Genomic DNA, 24,798 nt, shown 5'->3' with positions numbered 1-24,798 from the left:
TACATATCTTCTGACCTTAAAGGGTAATGGATATTGTAGCACTATTGACTACATAATTCTGTCTTTCAATTTGGCTACTCTCTCATTAGAGTACAATGTATTAGCTAGCTTCATTAGCGATCACAACTCAATTACAGTTACCGTTGGCTGAAGCCTAAGCGAAGTACAGACCTACACTGAATGTCAGGAGCTAGACTATACACAGAGTAAAGTTGCCATCCTTAAGTGGAAGAAAATAAATAAGGATCAGTTTATAAAAGATCTCATTAAGAAAAACCAGGACTTATTTTATACCATCGCTTGTATAGAGGAGGATTGAGGTATTGTATTAGAAACCTTTACTTCATTGTGTGCTTCTATCTCCTCTATGCTTCATGTCCATAAACAAGCCAAAAACCGACCCCCCCTTCGGATGGTTTAACCATGAATGTACTGCCAGCTAGACTAAATTTCAAGTGGCTCTCATTAAGCACCTGCAAGATAAGGCTGAGATACTTATTGTAATGAAGGCTTACAAGTAAATCCTGGCAGATAGAAAGTCAGAGATCAGAGAGAAAGCCTGGGGGTACTTAGAGAGGGCAGGGTTACTTAAGAATAGTTCTGCATTGTGGAAAGTGGTTAATTACCACTATTTTAGAGATTACCAAAGGCCCCAAACAGAGCTCTTTATCTCGGTACAGACTTGGGTTGATGACTTTATGAACATTTTTAATCCTGAGGTTTCTGATTCTAGTTTAGTAAGTGGGGGGCGCAATTGCTTTAAGCCAGTCTATTAGCATTAAAGATGTTGAGCTTGCGATTAAGAGAAGTCCATCTTGAAAAGGCGCGAGGCCCTGATGGGTTCCCTTCCGGTTTACTTTAAAAAAAAAATCTCTGGGAACCTCTGATTACCAGCGTGATAATAGTGGATGTAGCTGGCTCTCTGGTCCCCTCTTGGAGAGAAGCAATATTGGTCACAATTCTTTTTAAAAAGGTGATATAAACCACACCAGCTGCTATTGGCCTATGTCTTTGTTGGATAGCACTTTCAAGATGTTAGGTAGGGTTTTAGTCTCTAAACTTGAGGACTGGGCGTCAGAGAATCAAACTTAGTAAAGCATGGGTTTCAATCAAGTTTAGGCGCAGTTGAGTAGTGCCTTAGCCTCTATCTCATAACTGGGGACTATGTCAGGAGAGGATCTATCCATATGGCATTTATGGACCTCTCCTTTGAGATTGACACAGTGCTCCATTCCAAATTATGAGATATTATGAAGGGGATGGGCATGGACAAAGCCGTAATTGACTTGCTATGTTGCATGCACTTGAACATGTCAGCTAAGATTAGTTATGGTAACAAAGGTGAACTTCGTTCCAGTATAAGACTTTTTTAATTATTGGAGCAGAGATCATGAAAGTGTATAAGTCCACACATCTTAAATTGCAACTGAACTTTGCAATGAACAGGAATCCCTTGATCAAACGTAGGGCATTCCACTTCCAAAGGTCCATAAAGTCTTCATTTTGCTTTTCATCCTCATTGGGCTATAAACCAATGAGAGAAATGATTCACATTCATAAGAGCAAATGGGTCACAATTAGCTGGTTTGGCACTGAGAGGTAAGGATATACTTGCATTGACCAGCTCCACAGGGTGGAAAATACGTTTCTGTGTAGAGTGGTTGATGTGGCTCACTCTTCCGCTACCCCCAAAGTGCCACCTAGAGTATGGGTTGCAGCATCTGGAAGATACAATTAAAATCAGCCCTCTGCTGCTCTGGTTGAAGGTTTGGGTACACTAGAAGCTAGGTTCTTTAGGCTGATAGTTTCTGAATGTCTATCTTTGCACAAAGTGGTGGACATACAGTGGCTTGTGTATGTGAGAACAATTTTAATTAACATAGGGTTGTCGGAGATTTTCTTTCCATCCTGAATATCACAGAAGAGAATGTAAGGCCTTGGGCAAGGATGTCTTTTTTAAAATAAAAAAAAATATTGATTTTGCCATGTAACAAATACAATAACGTATATGAAAATCACAACAATCAAAGCAGATCATGACAGTCACCCATTCCATTCAATCTCAAACTCCGGGCATCAGAGGCATGCAACATGATTCAACCTTTACTGTTAGTATAATACAATACCTGTCCTGCCCGGTCACATGGTTATCACAAGGGTCACCCAAACAACTGGTATGCCTTCCCATATTCATGATTAACTTGCTTCTCCTGCATTCCCCCTAACTACCCTCTGCCAAATCCCATTCTCCCTATATTTTATGAAATTTCTTCAGACACCATCTCCCCTTATAAATTTCCATTTCCATCAGAGTGCAGAATACTATGCCTTGCACCCAATTCTGGTGTGTAGGGGGTACTCCAGATCCCTATGTATGTGCAATGTCTCTTTTTGCCACCATGCAATGGGGGTTCACTTTAGAATCTTCTGATACCAGGAATGATCTCTTGGGCCTCATGTCCCCAGTAATGTCAGACTTGGCAGCAAGTTCAGTGGTAGTCCTGCTGCAGGAATCCAATGATTTCCAGACTGTTGGATACAGAGGGTGTATGCGGGGACAACTCCAGAAAGTGTGTAGGGTTGTTCCATGCACCCTGCACCTCCTCAAGCATATCGCATTCCTCGTCCTACCAATTCTGCATTGTAGGGTGCGTGTATAGTAAGCTTGGTGTAGGACCTTGAGCTAAATCAAGTGGAAACTCACTTTTATGCTACCATTTCAGGGAACTCCCAAGCTTCCCACCAATCATTGTCATCCAATGCCCCCAAGTCCTGTTCCCAAGTGTTCAGAAGTTTCAGTAAGGGGGCCTGCATGTTTCTCATCACTGTTCCATATGTTAATGATATCAGCTTCTCGGCCATCCAACCTTCTAAAAGCTTTCTTTCTAATGGGGAGTTCTCTTGCTTTCCTCATCCAAAGACACACATTCTCTAAGGGCATGAAGCAGCTTGCCATACCTCAACCACTGTGTCTCAGACATGCAGCACTCCCGCTGCAGCACGGCAAAGGGGATCACCCCATTTGTATCCCAAATGTCAGCCAGCATTGAGAGACTGATATTGTCCCAGACCTTAAACCCTTGTAAAGTCAATACGAGTCATAGTTCAGAAACCTCCTATAATGGTGTTTTTGGTGTCAGTCTACAGCCCCATCCCATTCCTTTAGTTAATTTCTTCCAGGTATCCACCACTACTTCCATCGCAGGCCATGCTTCGTGCACCAATCTGCCCCCGTATAGGGCATGTAGATATTAACCATCCTTTTCTAACACCTGGGTTGGTCCAATCTGCGTATGCCCAATCTTTTACCACACTCACTTGTGCAGCTTCATAGTATTTCTGCACATTTGGTAGTGCAATACCCCCTTCATATTTAGATCTTCAAAAGATTCTCATGGCAATCCATGGCTGACGACCCACCCAGAGTAGTGTTTGTACAAATGCATCCACCAGTGTGAAAAAGCTATCCGGAATTTTGTAAGGGCTGTTCTGGAGTAAATACAGAAACTTGGGGAGAGACACCATCTTAAACATCGCCGCCTTCTCTAAGAGCGAAAGTGGCAATGACTGCCAATGTTTGACATCTTGCTCCAATTTTTGGAGCAGAGGGCTAGGGCTTGTTTCATAGCACAGGGCCTGACTTTTTGCTATCCAAATCTCCAGATATTTGAACTGCGTTAGTTCTATTTGCAATGGTAGGGCAAGTTCCTTTCCATGTGTCCATTCCCACACAGGTATCAATAAAAATTTATCCCAATTAATGGCAAAGCCAGAGTGATCCCCGAATATACGAAAGATATCCCACAATTTATCTAGTGCTTGGGTTACATTAGTCAGGTTAAGTAAAATGTCATATGTGTACAGTGATATTCGCTCAACACTTTCACCATCGCCTGTCCAACCCCACACCTGTGCATCCACCCGCACCAAATAGCATTGGTGAAAGTGGACATCCTAGACACGTGACCCTCCACGCTCTCGGAATATGTGGCCCTTAATTCATACTCTTGCTTGAGGTCGATCAGAAAGCAGTTTAACCCATCTGAGGTATTTGGGGCCAAATCCCATCTTAGCCAACACCCCCAAGAGGTATATCCATTCCACTGCCTCAAAGCCCTTATTTGCGTCCAGTCATAGGATTACCCTGCCAATTGGTGAGTTTGCCGCGGCCACCAAGTTGTTATGTAATCGCCCTAGGTTCAGCCTTGTCGCCCGACCTGGCATAATACAATTCCAGTCCAGGTGCACGAGCTCTGCCACCATTCTCTTCACCCTGGTCGCCAGCCCCATGGCCAGGAGCTTAATACCACTGTTTAATAAAGCATTGGGATGATAGCAATTCCATTTATCTGCAGGATTCCCTGCCTTTGGGATGAGTATCACCATCACCGAGGGATATCATCTGATAGCTTTCCCTCTTGGAACGCTGCCACAAAGGCTGCACAAAGGAGACCTGCTGTCTACCTATGTTGGTTCCTAAAAAACTCTATTGGGAACCCATTCAGACCAGGGGCCATCACATATTACATATGACAAATGGCAAAGGAAATTTCCCCCACCATAATGTCCGCCTTCGGATCTCTGTGGTCCTCACCTAGACATCTCATAGGGCAATCGGCTATAAATGCTAGTGCTTCCTGATCTGTAGCTCTCAGATTGAAAGCATAAAAGATTTCGAGATGACTGGTGAATTTTTCTGCTATCTCAGAGCCCTCTTTCACCACAACGCCAGAATCTGTCATATACCTGACCAACATACTATCCCACTCCTTACTGCCAAGTCATGCAAGTAACGTTCCCTCCTTCATATATTCTCTTTTGTTTTACCAGATAGGCCACCCTAGCCTCATAATTGGCCACTGTCCAATACTCTGCCCTCTTTAAATCCATGGCTGTCTTACAGGAGGAAGTCGGTGTCTCCTCGTACATATTTTCCAACTGTAACAATTCCCTATCAGGGCAGCCAGCCTAGCATGTGTCTCCTTTCTTTCTCCCACTTTACCAGTGATTGCAACCCACTGAGCATGACCTTATAGGCCACCCAGAGTGTTACAGGGCTTTCCACAAAGTTTATGTTTTCCTCGAAGTAAAGCCTAGATGCCGCATCCAGGCTTTTAACTTCTTGGATATCGGACAGGCCCCACGTTTCCATTTTCCATGTCCCCTTGGTTTTTAACATCTTAGTAGTCAGGGTCACTCACAAAGATGAATGGTCGCTGGTGCCCCTGGCCAAGTATGTGGCATCAGCAAATCTGGGGAGGGATTCACCAGTTGTGAAAAATAGGCTAGTCTCGAATGCATATTATGTACCCTAGAAAAAAAGGAATATCCTTTCATGGCAGCATGGAGATTTCTCCAAATATCGCACAATCTCAGCTCCTGTACAAAACCTGCCAGTATCCCTTTTGTCATCTCGCTTTCCACCCTACAGCTCATTCTATCTGCATTTGTGTCCAATGCCATTTTAAAATCCCCTCCTAGGACAACCAGTACTGGGGGAGCCTCCGACAGAATGTTTCCCACTTCCTGTAGCGTGCTCAACTGGAGGCCAGGCGGAGCATAGATACTGATCAGAAACACTACTTCCCCCTCAAGGTCACCCAAGAGCACCATATAACAGCCGCCTGGATCTGTCCATGAGTGTCTAATATGAAATAGGAGAGTTTTCCGTGTCCAGCAGGCCACTACACTTCACACCTCTGGAGCGTGCGATGTGTTGCGCATACCCCGCAAGTCTGTACCTCCCTCTCCCCATGCTCCAGTGAGGTGTGTTTCCTGGAGAAATATTACATCTGGTTTAGATCTGTTAAGGGCCCAAAGTACCAAATTCCTCTTTATCTTGTTACCCAAGCCATTAACGTTCCAGGTTAATAACGGTAATGTTAGTGTACAAGTCATGGTGAATGCGTTTCCCTGTCATGGAGATCGGAGCCTCCTTGTTTGGCACAACCATAGTGTCCCCTGTCTTGGAGTGTGTTGTGGTGTTGTGATAAATCCCCAAACTCACCCCCACCACACCTTACTGTGTAGTGATCGTCAAATTAACCATCTCCCCAACTCATGGTATGTTTGGATCCCGAACCTAAACAACAACAAGCATATGCAACCTTCACTAGGGCGCAGCTACCGGCCGCTCTTAAGAAGCTGTCCACATGCCAAGGCAATGCCTTGAACAAAATAGGTAGGTAATGTTCACAATTTTGGTGCCACCCAAAGTCCTCCCTTGCCCTCCCACGTCAGGCCAGTTCCAATCTTAGCAGACCTCACCATTATATAAACCAGTGTTCACCCCAGATATTCCGATGTCACAGTTGTCACTGGGGCAATGTCATCTTTAGTCTTGTGTTCCATTTCTGTCTGGGCTGAATCACTGCCCTCCTCCTCTGAGACCAAAGCTCTGCACCTGTTGCTAGGGCCTCTCTGCATTCCTGGATGTCCTCGACAGTGTTCTCTTGTGCTGCCTTCATCTGTTCCTGGTACAGGAGATCACGTTGGTCTTCCTGTTTTTGTGGAGTGTGGATGTCACCAGCCTTTGTCCCCACCACCCCCTTCTCCCAGTGGTGGACCAGACCACAATCCCCATCCCTCAAGCCACGACCATGCGTCCTGCGCTGACAGCAAGAAATTAGCCTTCCCCTCTTGCTCCTCTTGCAGCTTCGCTGGATAAATAAGGTCGTACTTGAGATCCAGTTGGCGTAGCACCCTCTTGACTGGCACAACTGCTTCATGCTGCTGCGGCACTAGGTTTGTGTAGTCCAGGTAAAGGTGCACCTTGTTCCCATTTATCCTCCATGGCCTGTGTTTCCTTTCTGCCTGTAGGATAACATCCCTATCTCTGACATTCATCAATCCTGCAATAATTGGATGGGGGTTCACTCCTGGCAGTGGTGGGGTGAAGGTGACTTTATGTTCCTGCTCCCCCAAAAAGAGGCAGGAGGGTTTACCCTGCAGAACTATTTTGTCTAACCATTCTTCCACAAAGAGTTCAATATTCGAACCCCTCCCACGTCCTCCAGCCTGCTTGCCAGTTGTTTTATCTCCTTCTCCATAGCAGAGTATTTCTGGGTAAGATTCTTGACCTGTGGCAGGGCAGCAATTACTTGATCTTCTGATTCCTTAACTTGATCTGTCACTTTTCTTTGGTCTTCTCTCAGTAGTTCCACCTCACCCACCACTGGGGCTACTTGAGTTTCTAAGGATGACTTTGTATTCTTAATAGCTTGTAGGATAGTCCCTATATGTACGGCCAGAGAGGCACTGTCCTCACTCTTCATAGCAATATCCATCTCAGTGCACTCATACCCATACCTGTGGGAGCCCCCTTTACACTGCGTGCGAGAACCATGTCCAGCGCATCACTGGACTCAGTCTTGTTTGTGCTATCTGTGAATTTGCGCATTCCGTGTATCCCAACACCAGTGCACAGCTGCCACTAACACTAACCGACCAGTACAGCTTCCACAGTGCACCAGTTCAGCACTTCAGTGTCAAGCATATCGCTACTACCTCGACTGCGCCATCCACTTTCGATCTTGTGCAATGCCACACATTTATATCAATGCTGCAATTGGGCTAGTTTTCCCCCCAAATCTCAGATTTGCCCCCAAGAGTCACCATTCACAGTACCTGTGTCCCCGGGATGCCCTATCACTGGGCAGCATTATAGGCCAAGGAGTGGGGCCCCCGGAGGCCCCCAGTATGTCAGTGTCTCTGCATGGGGGGTCATCCATGTATAGCAATATTCCCTTGCGGCGTCCTATCTCAGAATCCTCAGTTATTGCCTTACACTAGTTCCAACGAGTGTGGCCCTCCATCACTAATATATGCAGCCTTCCTGTACCATTTATGTTATTCACTTTGCAAGCTGAACACCCAAGGACAGTCCTCCCATTCCTCAGGGCTGCGCCGCTGAGGTGCCTTCAGCTCTGCTATTTCCCTATGACCTCCAGCCCAGCACCATTTCCTCCGCTCAGTCTGCTTCCCAGTGGTTCCATCAAGAAGAACAAAGTCAAGCTCAAGAACAACGCGTCCCAACCAGGCAGCACAGGGCATCAGCTGGCTTTGCTGCTTGCCTGCAATAACATGACCAGACGATGATCGTGTGTCTCTCCTCCTGAGGCATACCCTCAGATGTATTGTGTCCTACAGGGTCTTATGCGTAAGTTGAGTCTTCCAATGGCCCCCAACTTCCACAGTCCACAGAGCATCTTCTGCTCTTTTCTGTAATGAATTGTCCCTGTGGGAGAGTACCTGTGTAGCCGCGATCTGGACACTCAGCCGTGTGGAGCTTTCCTCCAAGTCCAGCTGGCCCTGCGATCCTCTGGATGGCTTTGCACTCACTGTAGTCAGGCGGAGATGCGATAGGAAGAAGATGGAGGGAGAGACCCGGGCCAGATCACCCCCACAACTGTCCACACAGGTCCTTGTCTGAGGGAGAGAGCGATTCCCTGGCCACTGCATGCCTGTCGTAGGCTGCGCCCAGCCCCCAAACAAGTGTCATTTTTTCTGAAGCCTCACTGCTCCAGTCTCAGCTCTCGTCATCCTTAACAGACGTAGGCCGAACAGTCTCACAACAGGTCCCAGAATGTTGTGGAGTGCACTCCATCATCTGGCAAGTCGACAGATATTTACAGGCGGGCTATTGAGGCTCTGAGGCCGCTGATGGTCTCAGGAGCTCTGGAGATCACGTCCTGCTACATCAGGGATCTTCAAACTGGGGGGCCTCAAGTGATCCTGGGGGTCGCCAGGTTCTGGCTAAAAGAAGCAATGTGCAGTTAATAGTGCCTTGTTTTAAGCAGAAAAGAATACATTTCATTTTTAAAGGGATAACCAAGCTTAACTGCCATGTTTAAATAAGCCAACGAATGGCATGGAACCATACTTATGCAAAGTCACAAACCCAAGACATCGGTTTGTCCTCACGCGTTTGAGACTAGAGTCATTTCATCGTCTCGTCAGTTTTCCCCTGATTAATGACTGGTCTTTACACCTGGAAAAATGCCCCTGTGATAACGTCTCAGATCAAAATACAATGCACACACTTCTCTTTTGCAAATATTATTCAACTTTTAGGAAAATGTTTGTGATACCTTATTTAAAATTAATGCATTTTAAACAATGTCGTCCAGCTTTTTTGTATCTTTTATCTCTTCCGTCTATCATGGTTTGTAATGGATTAGCTTTGTTCCTATGTTCAGTGATTAAGGCTAGACAATGTCTTGAGGCAAATGGGTGAGACTTTCAAGTACTATATCTGAGATTTTTTCCTTTCCTACCTGTTTTAATCAAATTTCTTATTAACTTTTACTTTTTTAATTTTTTTTACTTGTTTGTATTTATATTCATATTTATATGTATTTTATTCTCTGCATCCTCCCCCCCTTTTTCCTCTGAAATTTTTTTTTTAATGTATAATGACTTTTATGATTGCTAAAAACAATCGAATAAAGTTTCTTTGATGATGATAAATAAGCCTAGGCATATTTAAACATTGCCAACTTTTTAGAATAAATGTGAAACATTTTGAGGGGGGGCATTGTTTTTTTTGTCCCTTTGGGGGAGGGCGGCATTAAAAAGTTTGAAAACCACCGTGCTACATGGACAATTAGGTCACGCCTCCAAGGATTCTCTATTTTAATCGCCAACAAGAGACCCGTATGAGCAAATTTGGTATTCCAAAGTGTGGAAGCTGCTATCAATTAATCAAATTGACAACAGGTTTAGAATTTTACCTCTGTTTTATTACGAATCCTCAGTATAGATTCTTTTAAACTTGGTTTCGTTTTAACATGATCCATTTTTTATTGCCATTACCCATCCAAAGCACCTGGCTTACAGACTTACCAAAATGTCACTGTGGCAATGCGGCCACAGAAAAAAGTATGGCCCATTCTATGCTATTCTGTGCACTTTATAGGACCATTCGGAAAACGCTTTTTAGTACCTATTCTAAAGGATGCTAATAATAGACAGCATCAATCAGCATTTGTGTTCCTGCGGCAATTGAATTCTTCTAGGATGTGCATAGCAAAATTGAATTCCATCAGAAGTGCACTGACTGTTAGAAAGAGCTATGGAGTAGCTGTCTCTGTGTAAATCATGCACCTTGTTTGAATGCCATGTTCTTACCAGATTAATTGCATTTTTCTGAAGATATGGTTTTATTCTATGTTGATTTGTTGTGTGTTTTTATGGTTTGTTTTAAGCCGAATAAAGCTGCATTGACTGACTGGCCTAACTCATCTCAACTCGAAACATTCATGTCCATTATTTCTTTGCTCACTGCCCTATACAGATAGGGTTCAACCATAAGCATATCAATATTTGCCCTATTCCAACTCGAACCACTAGGTATCTCAGTAGGAGAGCAGAAGTGCCCCAGACAAAAATATATCCTTACTAGCACATTTCCTGATTACTTAGCAAAGCAATCAAATGCTTTATTACATTTTTTACAACATTTTGAAAGTGTGCTTGGTTACCAACAATGTATAACAAGTGTTCTATATGTGACCACTACTTCTTCTCCTAAAGCTGTTACTCAAATTAAATGATATGACAATGCGGATACTTGCAGATCAATTTCAAGTCGTCGTTTATTCTTGTGTGATCATTTGCGTGGTTTAATGACTAATTTGTATCTACAGGAAATTGTACTTTTGAACTATGACGGAAGAACCTAAACTAAAGAGGTTTTAGCAAGTTTGAGGAAGTGGGAAAAAACAGGTGACAGATATAACTTAGAAACAGCTTTTTCGGAAGAGGTCGTGAAGAGATCAGTTTGACAGAGTTTGAAAATAACAAACTTGTAATCCATCAGAATAACATTTCAAATTATGCATATCAGAATGTTTGTTCAATACAATGTTTGCTCTAATTCACATCTTTAGGTATTATTAGCATTTTGACAGTAACAAGGACAAAGTGAAAAAAAATCATATATATCATGTTTTCACCGTGATTCAAGGATTTACATATAGATTTCATGTACAATTAGTAATAAGATTAGTATAACTAAAAATATCAAATTTGCAACGTAAGATCTTTTTATTTTCCAGGACATATTCTATTTCAGTATTTGCAACGTCATTCATTTAGTTATATATTCCAAAAATGTTGGCCACATGCAGTAAAGATCATTGTGTAGAAGGGAAGCATTGTGAAGGTTGATAGGCTACAGTAGGACAAAAGCGTAACAAGAATTGTTGATTTCAGTAGTGAAGAAATGATCATAATCGAAAGCTAATGGGGTAAACTAACAGAACTTCCGATTACGAACTCAGAACTGAGAAGAAGTGGTGTGCAGGCGACAGAGTGAAGTCATACGAAAAATGAAGTGTGGTGAATCAGTGTCAGAAAGAAACAGAAATGTTCACTCGGCATTGATCTACTTTCACAAAAATATTAATAAAAGTAACGCAAGGTATAGATAATATATTTCGGGTCCGAATCATAAAGGTAAATTTGAAGGTGTAGATCTAAGCAGAAGTATATCTACTCCTACACTTAGAAATAAATCTCCACTTTTTTGCTGTTCACCAAATTTACACTTAGATGTACATTAATAGTATCAAGAGACTGCTACAATGATTGGGGTGCTGCACAGCTGGTAAGAATTTAAAAGTGAGCTTTGAAAGCTCAGCATCCATTAAGGAGAGATTTTATCAGTTGGTATCATTTATTTATGTACACTAACACATATATAGGTTTTTAATTTTACTTGTGTATGCACTTCGGGGTTCCAAGAATTATGATGTAGCACATTTATATGCTTGTACTATATTGAATCCAGGAAAAATACAAGCATTAGATTGAAGTCATTTATTTTTGAGTGCGAGTCAAACACAGGATAATTTATTTATTTTATTTATTTTAAATTGTGGCTTTAACCAATAATTCGGGGTCATTCTTGCTTCTATTCCAACCTGAGTTCAGTCTATTTAGGGTGCTGTTAGAGTGAGAGATAACTACAATTTGTATTTAACATTATGAATTTATTCTGCACTTCACCTGTAAAATCCATTATTTAAAGCGCCTTCAATTTCCTCTCAGACCTCAAAAATAATTCTTGCCCTCTCGCATTGGTGACTAAAATTGCGCTGAGGTCAAGGTGCTGAAGCTCTTTACATGAACTAATTCATGAATAAATCCGGCAAATAATGGTGTCCCTTTGAAGTTCTAGATGTTCTGTGGTCTTGGAGCCATTAAGTAAACTCGTTCTGAACTGAACTCTTTTTGATAGGTCTATTTTCCGCTAGTTAATAACAAATTGAATAGATCTGAGGATGAAAATATTGAAGTTAAATGAAGGAGGCTGTCATTGGTGCTTATTTTTGGTTATCTGTTTACTAAGGCAATACTTGAAAGACTTGTCATTATAATAACATAATTTGAATTCCATTGTATATGTGACTGCCTATCCCTAACCTCCCTCTACTACACTGGTCGGGCTAGAGAGCAGTCAGACACATCCATGCTAAGTGGTCCTATCTCAAAACTTCTGAGAAGCCCCATATCAGGTGAGACAGTTACAGCTAGAGTTTTGCTTACTATCCAACACGTGCATACATGGAGTCTGCTGGGATTGAAAAAGTTGCCATGCATGGCTCTGGTAAGCATTGACCCCCTGCCTCGAATTCCCCTGTAATATTTTGATTGCACACTTCGGTACACATGACGATCATGCTTGTGTTCTGAGGTCCCTATGTGATAGGAGTGAGACCAAGTAAGGGGATCTATGGTCGAAGGGGCACACCAAGTTAACCCTTCGTTAGTGCAGAATGACTACTGTCACCTTACCGGACTACAGAGGACTGACAGTGATGGCAGTGAAATGTTTGTATTCACAGGGCATACGTTTTTACATGTCCACTGCAAAGGAAAGCAAAGGTGGAGCATGAATGTTGAGCATGAATGTTGCACAGATGTTACTTCTGTATGTAACAGATGCATGTAGGCTTGACTGTGATACATGGGGCTCTGGCCACACTGCATTCCAGCTAGACGGGAGTGTCAGATAGCCCATGTAGATTGCAGGGGTCTGACTAGGGAGTGTTAAAAAAGGATTAAGAGGGGCTATTTGGAACTATGGAGTTTCCACCTGCCCCTTCCTGACCCACTGTACTCTGGGAGAGTTACTCATGGAGATGCTACACTTCCCCTCACAAGCTAACACGTATTTAAGTGGGGCAGCTTTCATTGCCCTTGTAAACTTGTTTCCATTCGCTCCTGAGCGGAGACACCCAATTCCCAATGCGTTCCTGCTCATATTTTTAAGAATGTGGCTAGACCAGTCTGTTTGGAAATAGCAAAAGGACAAAACTGTCCAGAACCGGTCACAGAACTGAACCTCTTGAAAACACTAGGACTGTCTGCAGTTTGAATATAAAGATGGGACAGCAACGTCTAGATCTTCTGACTAAGAGCTTACAGTCCCACACCGTTAGTGACCAGGAATTAATTTGAGCTATAGGGTTGTGGTGCCGACTGCCAAGTACCCTTGACAGGTTTGGGATCAGTGCCCTGTGGAAAACTCGACTAATCTGCCACAAGAGGTTGACTGTACCCTATTTTGAGGGAGAGCTTTGTCTGACTGCTCAGGAGGGACATAGAAGGTGCCCTTTCATGAATGAGAAGGAAGGGCTGTGAAGTAGGCTAAGCAAGGCAAATAAATGATGCTATTGCGAAATAGGGAGCAATCCACACTGATGTGGTACCAGTGAGGTCCTAGGGGCATGTCTGTCCAGTAAAGATGCTGCATTTTGCATAGTCACCACCATTTTTTGCTGAATTTTATTGCTGGCTTTTAGACTGCACACTGGGGCACTGCTGTTACAGTATATGTGCTCTGAACCCTAAAACAAGCAGAAATTGGCTAAACTCTGACTTGCGTATTTAACTCTTTCAGACGGACATAACATATGGTGTATAAAAACACCAGTAGCATAGAAAGTTAAATGTCACCTTGGGGTGCAGCTCTTGTTGTGCCATCTACTAATGTGGCAAGTAAAACATGGTTTCAGGCCTATCATGTATACCAGGAAGTTTATAACCGCAGCAGACCTGTTCAAATTACATTTTTGACAGGGAGTCACCTCTATATAGGCCTTGTAGCTCACAAGGCATGGTGCATGTATTTTATAGCAATGTCACAATGTCTTTAGGAAAGCTAGCTTATCTCTTCCTGAAGCTCCTGGAAAATTACTTCCATGAGTAAGGCTTGAACTGCCCAACTTCACTACCATGAGAGTCTAGTGCTAAACTGCAGTACTTGGTGATCAGTTTTGGGTCTTAAACAACTGAGTAAACCTTATTCAAGGTCCAAAAGGCAAAGTACAGCTGGCTATAAATCTCTGACTAGCTGAAGCAGTCCCATGACGTGGGGTAACCTTGCAGCTCTGCTGTCACGTGCGAGGATCATCTCTGAAAGATGGGGATATGGAGTGTGGGTGACAGCCAGTGAGTATCAGAGTGCTTTCTACATTAGAACATTTTAAAATAGATAAGCGTTTTTTTTTGTTAGGTTACATTTTACTGAGGTCAATTCAAGGGTGTGTGTTACTAACAAGAAGGAACTAATTATTTTGAGGTAATTTGTGTAAAGGATACCAGGTACTAAAACAAACACTAGGTTAAGGGTGCCCAGACATATATTTGGTAGCGGAAAGTGCCCGTTGCCATGGAGCTGGCACCAGTGCTACCTGCCCCCATGTTGTCAGGCGCAAAGTACAATGAAAACCAGAGGGTCCCTGACTCAATGTAGTAGCCTCTCCAGGGAAGAATACACTTGAACATAAACAACAGGCTACTATTTATTTAGACATACATAAATATATACTTTCTTTCTTAATATCTGAATAAATGCCTCTCAAGTCAAATTATTTCTTTACTTTTAATATAGACAATAATTTTTTTCGTTTTTATACTAATACACATAATTACACTCTATGTTCTCCGACTTCTTTATTATTTTGTACATACACATGATTATAGTCTGTATTTACTACATATCTAAAGATCCAAGTACAAACAACATAAATGTTAAAGATAAGCAGACATCCCCACCCCCCTCAAACAAAGAACCTAATGGTCATATAAATTAAAACCATTCACATCCTCACAGATCCAAATACATCCATACAAAATCCAATCATTGATACAAACAATTTCTATATATTTCTCCAAACATTTTTAACCATCAAATGAATGTATTGACAACACAAAATTAAAAACATTAAAGATCAAATAGTAGAGTACAGTGTCGCGAGTGATGAGTTATTTTGAGTGTTGTGTGGTACAGTAGAGGAGAGTGTTGTAAAGTCTATTGTCATAGAGTAGAGTTTTGTAGATTGGAATGGGGTAGAGTAGAGCAGAGTGTTGTGGTGTATAGTGCAGTGTAGTGAAGTATTATATAGTGTAGTGTCATGGTGTCTTATATAGCGGAGTCAAGTATCATAGACTGAAGCAGCGAGCTGTACAGTAGACTAGCATATTGAACAGTAGAGTAGGGTGTCATAGAGTGTCAGAGTACAGTAGAGTGTTTTAGATGGAGTAGGGTGAAGTAGAGTGGAGTATCGTCAAGTGGAGTGTCATATAGTACAGTGGAGGAGAGTGTCGTAGAGTGGAGTACTGTGTCATATAGTGGAGTGGCGTCTCATAGAGAGGAGTTGAGTGGCATGTCGTTGAGGGTCACATAGTGCAGTACAGTGGCATTGGGTTATGTTAATGAGATGAGATCTACAGAGCGCACGATTACCCTAAGGTGTCTTGGCGCTAAAATAGCAGTCCTGAGAACAGTAATGGGTCAGCCCAAACAGTTATTTGGAAAACAACCAGGTCTTTAATCCTTCCCGAAGGAGAAGAGGAATGGTAATGCTCTGATGGATGGATGGAGGAAGGCTGTTCCACAATCTGGCTGTTACAGTAATGAAACTCCTGCCTCCCCAGTTAGCCTTGGAATTGCTATGCTCCTGACAGGGAGACAGTGAAGTTTACGAATTGATTTGGAGATAGAGTGGAACATGGGGATGCCAAGGAGAATCCTTGCAGCTGTAGTTTGAAATTTGTTGAGGTGTTGTTCCTGTAGACCCAAGTAAAGTCCATTGCAGTAGTCAAGTTTGGACAAAATGAAGGCAGTGACAACCGTTTTTTGGTGGAGATTGGGATAAAAGGCATATTTTTTTTCAGCATTTTGAGGGTACAAAAAGTGGAAGATACCACAGAGTTAACCTGACTTGCATACCTTAATTTATTATCAACAGGTATGGGAGGGAAGCCTAATTACTTAGGCCACCAATTATGGCCCCAAGTGGGGGCTAAGTTTCCAAACAGTACTACCTTGGTTTTATCCGAGTTAAGCTTCAGACAGTGGTTACTCATCCAAAGACTGATAGCATGCCTACAGTCATGGAAGTGGGATGAGACTGCTGGATCGTTGTGAAAAACTGACACTAATGTTGGGATATTGTCAGCATAGGAGGTTAATCTAAATGTAAATGTTTTAATCAGAGAGACCAGTTCAGTGACATACACATTGAAAAGAATAGGGCTAAGAGAAGACCGCTAAGGGACTCCGCATGGAGTAAAGGGGGAGGATTCGAAGGGGCTCGAAGGAACAATGCTTTCTCTTCCAAAAAGAAAAGAGGTGAGGAGGGCTAAAGTTTTACACCTACGAGCCCAAGGCTGCTGACCAAGAGCTTGTGATCGACTGTGTCAAAAACCGCTGACAAATCGAGGAGGATAAGAGCAGCAGCACCTCCTTTATCTAATGCCACCCAAATTTTCCTTGTTGCTTTGATCACGGAAGTTTCCGTACTGTGCCCTGGTCTGAAGCCAACTTGAGACGGTTCCAATAGGTCATTATTATGAATAAATTGGGAGAATTGATCATTCATTTCCTTCTCAACAATTTTTGGTGGCAGAGGAGGGGGGTGATCGGTCCGTAGTTATTGGGATCTGCGGTATTTAAATTGTGTTTATTTAAAAGAAGAAGGATGGAGGCTCTCTTCCACTGAGAGGGAAAAAACTCCTGAGAGAAACATCGAATTTAAAATAGCGGCACGATTGGAGCCAATAATTTCTGGAGCCAGCTTCAATGTATCATGTGTGTGTGTTGGGGCGGGCAAAGGTCCTTAGGAGAGCTTGCTTTAGCTAAGATGAGTCTTTTGCATACCAAATCCGAAAAAAACAGCTGAAATTCAAGAAAGGTTTGATCTGGGTTAGTTTGAGAAGATAAATTGTTTGTTACAGTATTGTTAGATGTCTCAAATTTGTAATCGATTTGATTGACCTTGTCTCTAACACCCTGGGCCAGATCATCACAGTAGAACTGGCTGTGGTTCATTTCTTGGCTGGGTAAAGTAGTACGTTTGGAAACCACTTGGAAAAGTTCCTTTGTGAAGTTTTTAACGGATTCTATTTACAGGGTGAAGTAGATGCTTTTCTATTTACATAAAAGTGTTTTATAGTTGGCCAATGCTTGTTTGTATGCCATTTTGTTCACCTCATCATAGCGTGTGTGCCAGGGCCTTTCCAGTCTTCTACGATTGGATGAGTGGATTAGAGAGTCATACAGTGGCAAAGAGTGTAGTACAATGTTGTAGAGTAAAGCTGCATACAGTAGAGTGTCAGACAGCGGACCAGCGCAGAGCAGAGTATGGTACAGTGGCGTATAGTGGATAAACTACTAGAGTGGAGTATATTAAAATGGAGTACACTGTAGTGGGGTATGGTAGAGTGAAGTGACATACAGTGGAGTGGTGTGTCATAAACTATTGTGGTATGGAGTGCAGTAGAGTGGAGTGGTGTAGCATAGGTTGAGTAAAGTGTTATAAATTGGAGCACTGTGTTGTACAGTAGAGTGTAGTGGCATGTTGTACAGTATTGGGAAGTGATATAGACTGCAATACAGTAGAGTGGTATATAGTCTAGTTGCGTTTTCTAGAGTGGAATGGAGTGGCGTACAAATACAGCACAATATTGCAGAGTATGGTTTATTGGTTTGCCATACAACATTATAGAGTACAATGGCATAAAGTAGTATAGAGTGGAGTATTGTGTCATAGAGTAGAGTGGAGAAAAGTAGGGTGGATGGCATACAAACATTTGCGCACAGTGTTGCGTACAGGACTAGAGTATCGTAGAATGGCATAGAGTGGAGTAACATTGTACAGTGGCATACTGTATAGTATAGTGTTGTACAGTTGCATGCAAGTGTATAGACAGGAGTAATGTTTGGGGAGTGGCATACAATGTTGTGAATGTTGTAAAGTGGAGTTGCACAGAGGATAGAAGTGGGTAAAACCCCATACAGTGAAGTAGAGTCGAGTGGAGTGGTGAAACACAGTGGTGTAATGAAACTTTAGGGAGGCTTCCAGCAAAATACATGGAGGGAACCCCCTCCAGACTTACTCAGGAGCTCTCAGGCCTGGGTACCGTGCTGAGAGGCCCCTCTGGAGCTGGCCCTCCGCACCACAGTGCTGCACGAGGCCTTTGTTAAGATACTGGCGAAACACACTGTGGAGTAAAGTACAATAGAGTGTAGTGGTGTGTCACAGAGTAGAGTGGCATGTAGTGCAGTGTACTGGCATAGCATAGATAGTAAACTGTTACAAATTGGAGAGGGTCCTCATACAGTAAAGTGCTCAGTCTTATAGATAAGTACTGAATAGTGGAATAGAATGTTGTACAATGGAGTGTACAGGGATAGAATGGAGTATAGACTTGGATAGTGGAGTGCACGGGGATAGAGTGGAGTACAACATTGTAGAGAGCCATAAGGTGTGGTAGACTTTTATAGAGTGGAGATACATAGAGTGAAGGAGAGCGTCATACAGTGGAGTGGCATAAAGTGGAGTGTCGTACACTGTAGTGGTGTAGAGTGGATTACCGAAAAGTTGAGTAGCATACACTGGAATAGCGTAGAGTTGAGTGATGTATAGTGAAGTGGTGTAGAATGTAGTAGGGTACAGTGGAATAGCGTAGAGTGAAATCGGACACATTGAAGTGGTGTAGCATAGGGTGAGGAAATTGTTAAAAATTGGTGTGCCATCTCATACCGTAGAGTGAAGTGCTATGTTGTATAGTGCTGCAAACTGTGTTAGAGTGGAATAGAGTGCTGGACAATAGAGGGTACAGGCATAGAGTCTAGTAAAGATTTGGACAGTGGACTGTACGAGGATAGAGTGGAGAAGAGTCTAATAGTGTGGCATAGAATGTAGTGGAGTTTTGTCGAGTGGAGTTATATAAGGAGAGGAGAGTACAATGCAGTTGTGTAGAGTGGAGTAGCGTACAGTGGAGTGGCATGAAATGGAATAGCATAGAGTGGAGTGGTGTAGAGTGGAATAGCATATACTGGAGTAGTGTACAGTGGAGTGGCATACAGTGCAATAGTGTAGCAGCGTACAGTGAATGACATAAAGTATAATATCGTATAGTGGAGTGGCGTGGCATACAATGGGATGGTATATTGTGAGGTGGAGAAGAGCGTAATAGCATAGAGTGAAGTGGAATACAGTGGCTGGGGGAGAGTGGAATACGATACAGTAGAGGGGTAAAGATTGAAGATGTATACAGTGTAAAAGCATAGAGTGGAGTGGCATACAGTGGAACAGTATAGACTGGAGTACAGTGAGGTGGTGCAGAGTAGAATAGTATGGAGTGGATTAGCTTAGAGTAGAATAGCATAGAGTGAAGTGGCATACAGTGGAGTGGTGTACAGTGGAGGAGTTAGAGTGAAACGGCATATAGTAGAGTGGCGTCCAATGGACTAGGGTAGAATGGAGTAGCATAGAGTGGTGTATACTAAAGTGGCGTAGAGTGGAGTAGCAAATCGTGGAGTGGAATACAGTGGAATAGTGTAGAGTGGAGTGGTGTAAAGAAGAGTGACGTTAGAATTTGGGTCTCTAGTTGGTAGAGGTATGCACCCTGTCCATGTGAGGACCAAAATCCTAGTCAGGGGAAGTAAGTTACACTCCCTAAATGAACCTGTGCTTACCGTGGTAGCACAGCACAGAACATTCAGGCATAACTTAAGAGGCAATGTGTAAAGTATTTGTGCCACACTTAAGTACAGTAAGACAGTGAAAACACCACAAAAAGACTTCACACCAGTTTAAAAGAAAATTTGAAAACATTTATTTGATTAAAACGAGACCAAAACAACAAAAGTCCAATCAGTACAAGTTATAGCTTTTTTTAAGTATGGATCTAATATTAGTGTTGAAGCAATGCCTTTGTTCTTGCGAGGGGTAGCAAAGCACTCCTGATCACTGAGTTGTTGCAGTTTCACTTAAACTGGTTGATTGACAGGGATCCCCGCAGGAGATCGAATGGTCATCCTTCATCATTGGGCACACCCAAATGAGCCACACGTCTCTCTGGACTGATAGAGAAAAGTTGTTTAGCCGCTGTGTGGCGGGGGATGAACAAAGAGGTCCTCGCGGGTCCCATCCCTAAACACAGTAACTCTTGGTGCAGGAGTGGTCCTCTTGATGCCAACAGTTCAGCGTCAGGGCATATGAGGTTATCCTCTGAGGACAAAGCAGAGTTGTAGAGTTCACACATCTCTGAAGCATGCAGTGTGGTCTCAACTAATGCATTGCCATGAGGAAAGCCCGGTTGTTTTGTCAATGCTGGGTAAGCATTGGGAGGCTTCTCTGAATCCTGTGATGTTAGCTTGGGACAAAGGCAATGATTTGATTGTAATTTAAGGAGTGAGCGTTGGCTTCGGTGTGAGTGTAGCGCTCGATTCTTGCAGCAAATTCCTTCCCTGTGAAGGGCGATGCAATGGGGCTGCACTGGTTTTCGTAGAATGGCTCCTTCGACAGAGTGACATGAGGTCTTTGATTTTTGATGTCCCTGAGAGTTCAAGAACAGGGGCCACGCCAACAAGCCCTTGGAGTTGCTGGGGGTTTTAAAAGTTGTAGAGTAGGTTTCAGCCCTTCTCACTACCAGAGGCAACAGGCCGCAGGCCAGCACACAACAGCAGGTTGCAAAGTAGCAGTCCCTCCTGGCAGCACAGCAATCAGCAGGCAGCAGGCCAACATATCAAAGCAAATAGAAAAGTGGCAGTCACTCCCTGCAGCAGTACTCCTCTTCTTGGTAGCGTCTCCTCAGGACCCTAAAGTGAACTGATTTGGTGGGGTTTGGGACCCAGTACTTATACCCAAATGTGTCTTTGAATTGGGTAGACTTCCAAGAGGCCTTTGAAGATCACAAGATCCCTGCCCTTGCTTTACTGGCTCAAGACACTCTACAGGGGATATGCAACCCTTTGTGTGGGCAAAGGCACAGCTCTATTCAGGTGTACTTGTCAGTTCCTCCCTCTTATCTAGCCCAGGAAGACCCATCAGCCTGGTGAGGGGCCATCAGGATGCAAATGTCAAACCCAAGCTTCCTTTGTGTGTGACTGTATAGAAGGAATGCACAAAGCCCAACTTTCATCTACCCTAGATGTATATTCAGAGACAGGCAGAGGCACAGGATAGTTAAAGTAAGAAAATCCCAACTTTCTAAAAAGTGGCATTTTCAAATCTTCAATTTTTGCTCCCAATGGGGAGTTAGACTTAAGTGCCAGGTCGAAATGGCAGTTTAAAACTGCCCACACAGGCTCTGCAGTGGCAGGCCTGTGACATGTTGGAAGGGCTACTGTAGTGAGTGGCACAATCAGTGCTGAAGGCCCACCAGTAGCATTTGGTTTACAGGCCCTGGGAACCTAAAGTGCACTTTACTAGGGGCTTACAAGTAAATTAAATATGAAAGTTGTGGATAAGCCAATGTGAACACACAATAAAGTACAGAGCACCTGCATGAGGTCAGAGGGCAAAAAGTTAGGGGAAACCATGCCAAGGATACCAGGCCTAACAAGCGGTATAAATTGGAATAGCGCATAGTGGAGTACCACACAGTGCAGTGACATACAGTGAAGTGGTGTAGACTGGGGTGCTGTACCCTGGATTCGGGTTGCGTGTAATAGCATAGAGTGCAGTGGGGCACAGTGGAGTGGCATCCAATGGAATATAGTAGAATGGAGTGGCACAGAGTAAAGTGGCATACACTGGAGTGGCATAGAGTGGAGTAGCATACTTTGGAGTAGCATACAGTGGAACAGAATAGAGTGGAGTGGCATAGAGTGGAATAGCATATACTGAAATAGAGTAGCAAGTGGTGTACAGTGGAGTGGCATACACTGAAGAGGCATAGAGTGAAGTTGACTGTAATAGCATAGAATAGACCGGCATACAGGGCAGTTGTGTACAGTGTAATAGTGTAGGGATGAGTACCATAGAGCGGAGTGTAGTACAGTGGAGTGGCATAGAATGTAACAGGGCATAGTGGAGTAGTGTGCAGTGGAGTGGCATATAATGGAGTACTGTAGACTGGAGTGGCGTACAGTGGTATGGGGTAGAGTGTAATAGCATACAGTAGAGTGGCGTACATTGGAGTAGCGTTTAATCGAATAGCATAGAGTGGAGTAGCGTAAAGTGGAGTGGCATACAGTAGAATAGTGTACAGTGGAGTGTTGTAGAGTGGCATTGCCTACAGTGGACTAGAGTAGAGTGGCATGGTGTACAGTAGAATGACATAGAGTTGAATAGTATACAGTGGAGTAGTGTGCAGCAGCGTGGCATACAGTGGAGTGGCATAGACTGAAATGGTATAGAGTGAAGGGTAGTAAAGTGTAAGAGAGTAGAGTATAGTGGCGTACAGTGGCGCTGCATACAGTGCAATAGCATAGAGTAGAGCGGCGTAGACTGGTGTTTCAGATAGTTGAGAGGCATAGACTGGTGTGGTGTAAAGTAGAATAGCATATAGAGGACTGGCGTATAGTTGTGCAGCGTATGGATGCATGTGAATTTTTGTTTTATTATTTCCTTGTTAAAACAAGCACGACGGAGTATAGCATGTAGACATATCTCATCCCAAACTACAGTAGTTAGTCAAGGAAACACATATTATACATGTTACAGGTTGACAATACTTGTAGAAGAACATTGGTAAATATAAAAGAAACTGAAAGAAAAAAGGGAGAGAACATAGAACAGACACTCAGTACACACAGTATACACATGGGGCCATGGATGTGGTTACAGCGACAGGGATAGAATGGTCTATCATGTCAAAGTTTTCAAAGCTCAGTAATCATGAAGACATGAGAGGCAAATCACACCTATACTGCTGTTAATGCAGCCGAGGGCACAGTATGTACTCTGTCACCTTCAGTATCTGCTGTGTCTAGTTCAGCATGCAGGTATCACTCAGGGGGTAGCCAAATATCTTTGGGGTAGGATTTTAGGGGCATAAGATCGCAGAAGGCAGCAAGCTGTTCCTGGCAGTACGCAGCATGATTGAGCCAATCTGCTACAAGTGGCACCGTGCGTGCACCCCATCACATCGTCAGTCTACGCTTAGCAAGTAGTAAAAGAATCGCTGTCAGTTGGTGAAATTCAGTAAGGACAATCTTAACATAATGCAACGATGCCACCAAAGGTGAGCCCTCGAGTTGGTGTCACGTTATGTTCTGAATTCTAGCAAATATTTTTGTCCAGTCAGCAAAGATTTTCAGGCAATTCCAAGCAATGTGTCTAAAATCTGCAGTGTGGTGGAAGCACCGTAAGCAATGTGCAAAGGCAACCAGGCCCATGCGAAGCAAGCGCACAGGGGTGTAGTACAGCCGGTGTATGCGTTTGAAAGGGGTAAGGTGAAACCTATAATTAGGGAAGATCGTGCATGCCTGCGAGCAGCAATAGCACCATCGTTCATCCGTGAGACGCAGCGCTATCTAAGTCCCACACCATCTTGCTCTTCGGAGTGTATATTGGTGCTGTGGTTTGCATTCCCGCATAAAGCTACGTTATCAACCAACAAGGAGATGGATTAGTCAGAGCTGTCTCGAGCACCTGGAATGCAGTCAGGGCATCAGAGAACGAAATATAAAGCGCACAATGTGCTGCATGTAGTTGATAGTATGTGAACATGTCAAGGAAATTGATATCATGTTCCGGAAGGGCATGCTGAGATGAAAGAAAGGTGCCGTCAGGGTATATGTCACCCATAGATGTTAGGTTCAGTTTTCACAATCGGGCGCACGTTCCCAAATCGGCAGTGACGGGAAAGGCAGGATGATCACTAAGCGGCAGAGCTGGAGCAAAAAGATGCTTTCGGATGCTCCGGAGACGGAGGGGGCTAGGCGCAGCCAGTTCAGTCTCAGGGGCCGTGTGGGAGGAACTGTATAGGAAAAAGCCAGTAATGTACAAAATGAGCCTGGGCACAAAAATAATAGAGATCCATGTCTGCACAAGGGCAGGGTCAGGACTTCCCAGGCAATGTGCGACTGTCTGCCGGCCCAAGCCAGCGAGATAAGATGCGATTTAAGCTGGCGGGGAAAGTGCAGAGGCAGCAGGAGCGTTAGGTTTGAGAAGAGATATAAAAATTTGGGGAGTATCACCATTTTCACAATGGATAAGCAGCCAGTCAGTGACAAAGGTAGCTGTTTCCATCTCTTACGTCTGTCCTCCAGTCATGCGAGTAGTTGCCCATAATTGCGTTTCCACAGCTCGTCTGCGTCTCTACTGAGACACGCCCTGAGATTATTCAACAGGACCATCTGCCCAGGTAAGTGTGAAATCTGAGGTGAACGAGAGCACTGCATCAGTCAGTGTTAAGATAATCATCTTCGTCCAATTGATCTCTATCCCTGACAGACCACCAAAGCCAGTAAATTCTCTAATAAGAGGCTCTAGATGCACTTGTGGATCTCTAACATATAGCGTGACATTGTCCACATGTAGGGCCAGATGT

At 43.5% G+C, this 24,798-nt stretch overlaps 1 protein-coding gene across 1 annotated transcript in view; it reads right to left on the bottom strand.

Moving 5' to 3' along the window:
• The window catches only part of RTN1 (reticulon 1), a 587,255-nt gene that overhangs the window by 500,540 nt on the left and 61,917 nt on the right, over positions 1-24,798 (bottom strand). The window lies entirely within an intron of this gene.

The sequence above is a fragment of the Pleurodeles waltl genome, chromosome 9 (assembly GCF_031143425.1).
Source record: "Pleurodeles waltl isolate 20211129_DDA chromosome 9, aPleWal1.hap1.20221129, whole genome shotgun sequence".
NCBI classification, from domain to species: domain Eukaryota; kingdom Metazoa; phylum Chordata; class Amphibia; order Caudata; family Salamandridae; genus Pleurodeles; species Pleurodeles waltl.
Note: the sequence above shows the minus strand (reverse complement) of the source record. Positions and strands in the feature narration are given on the sequence as shown.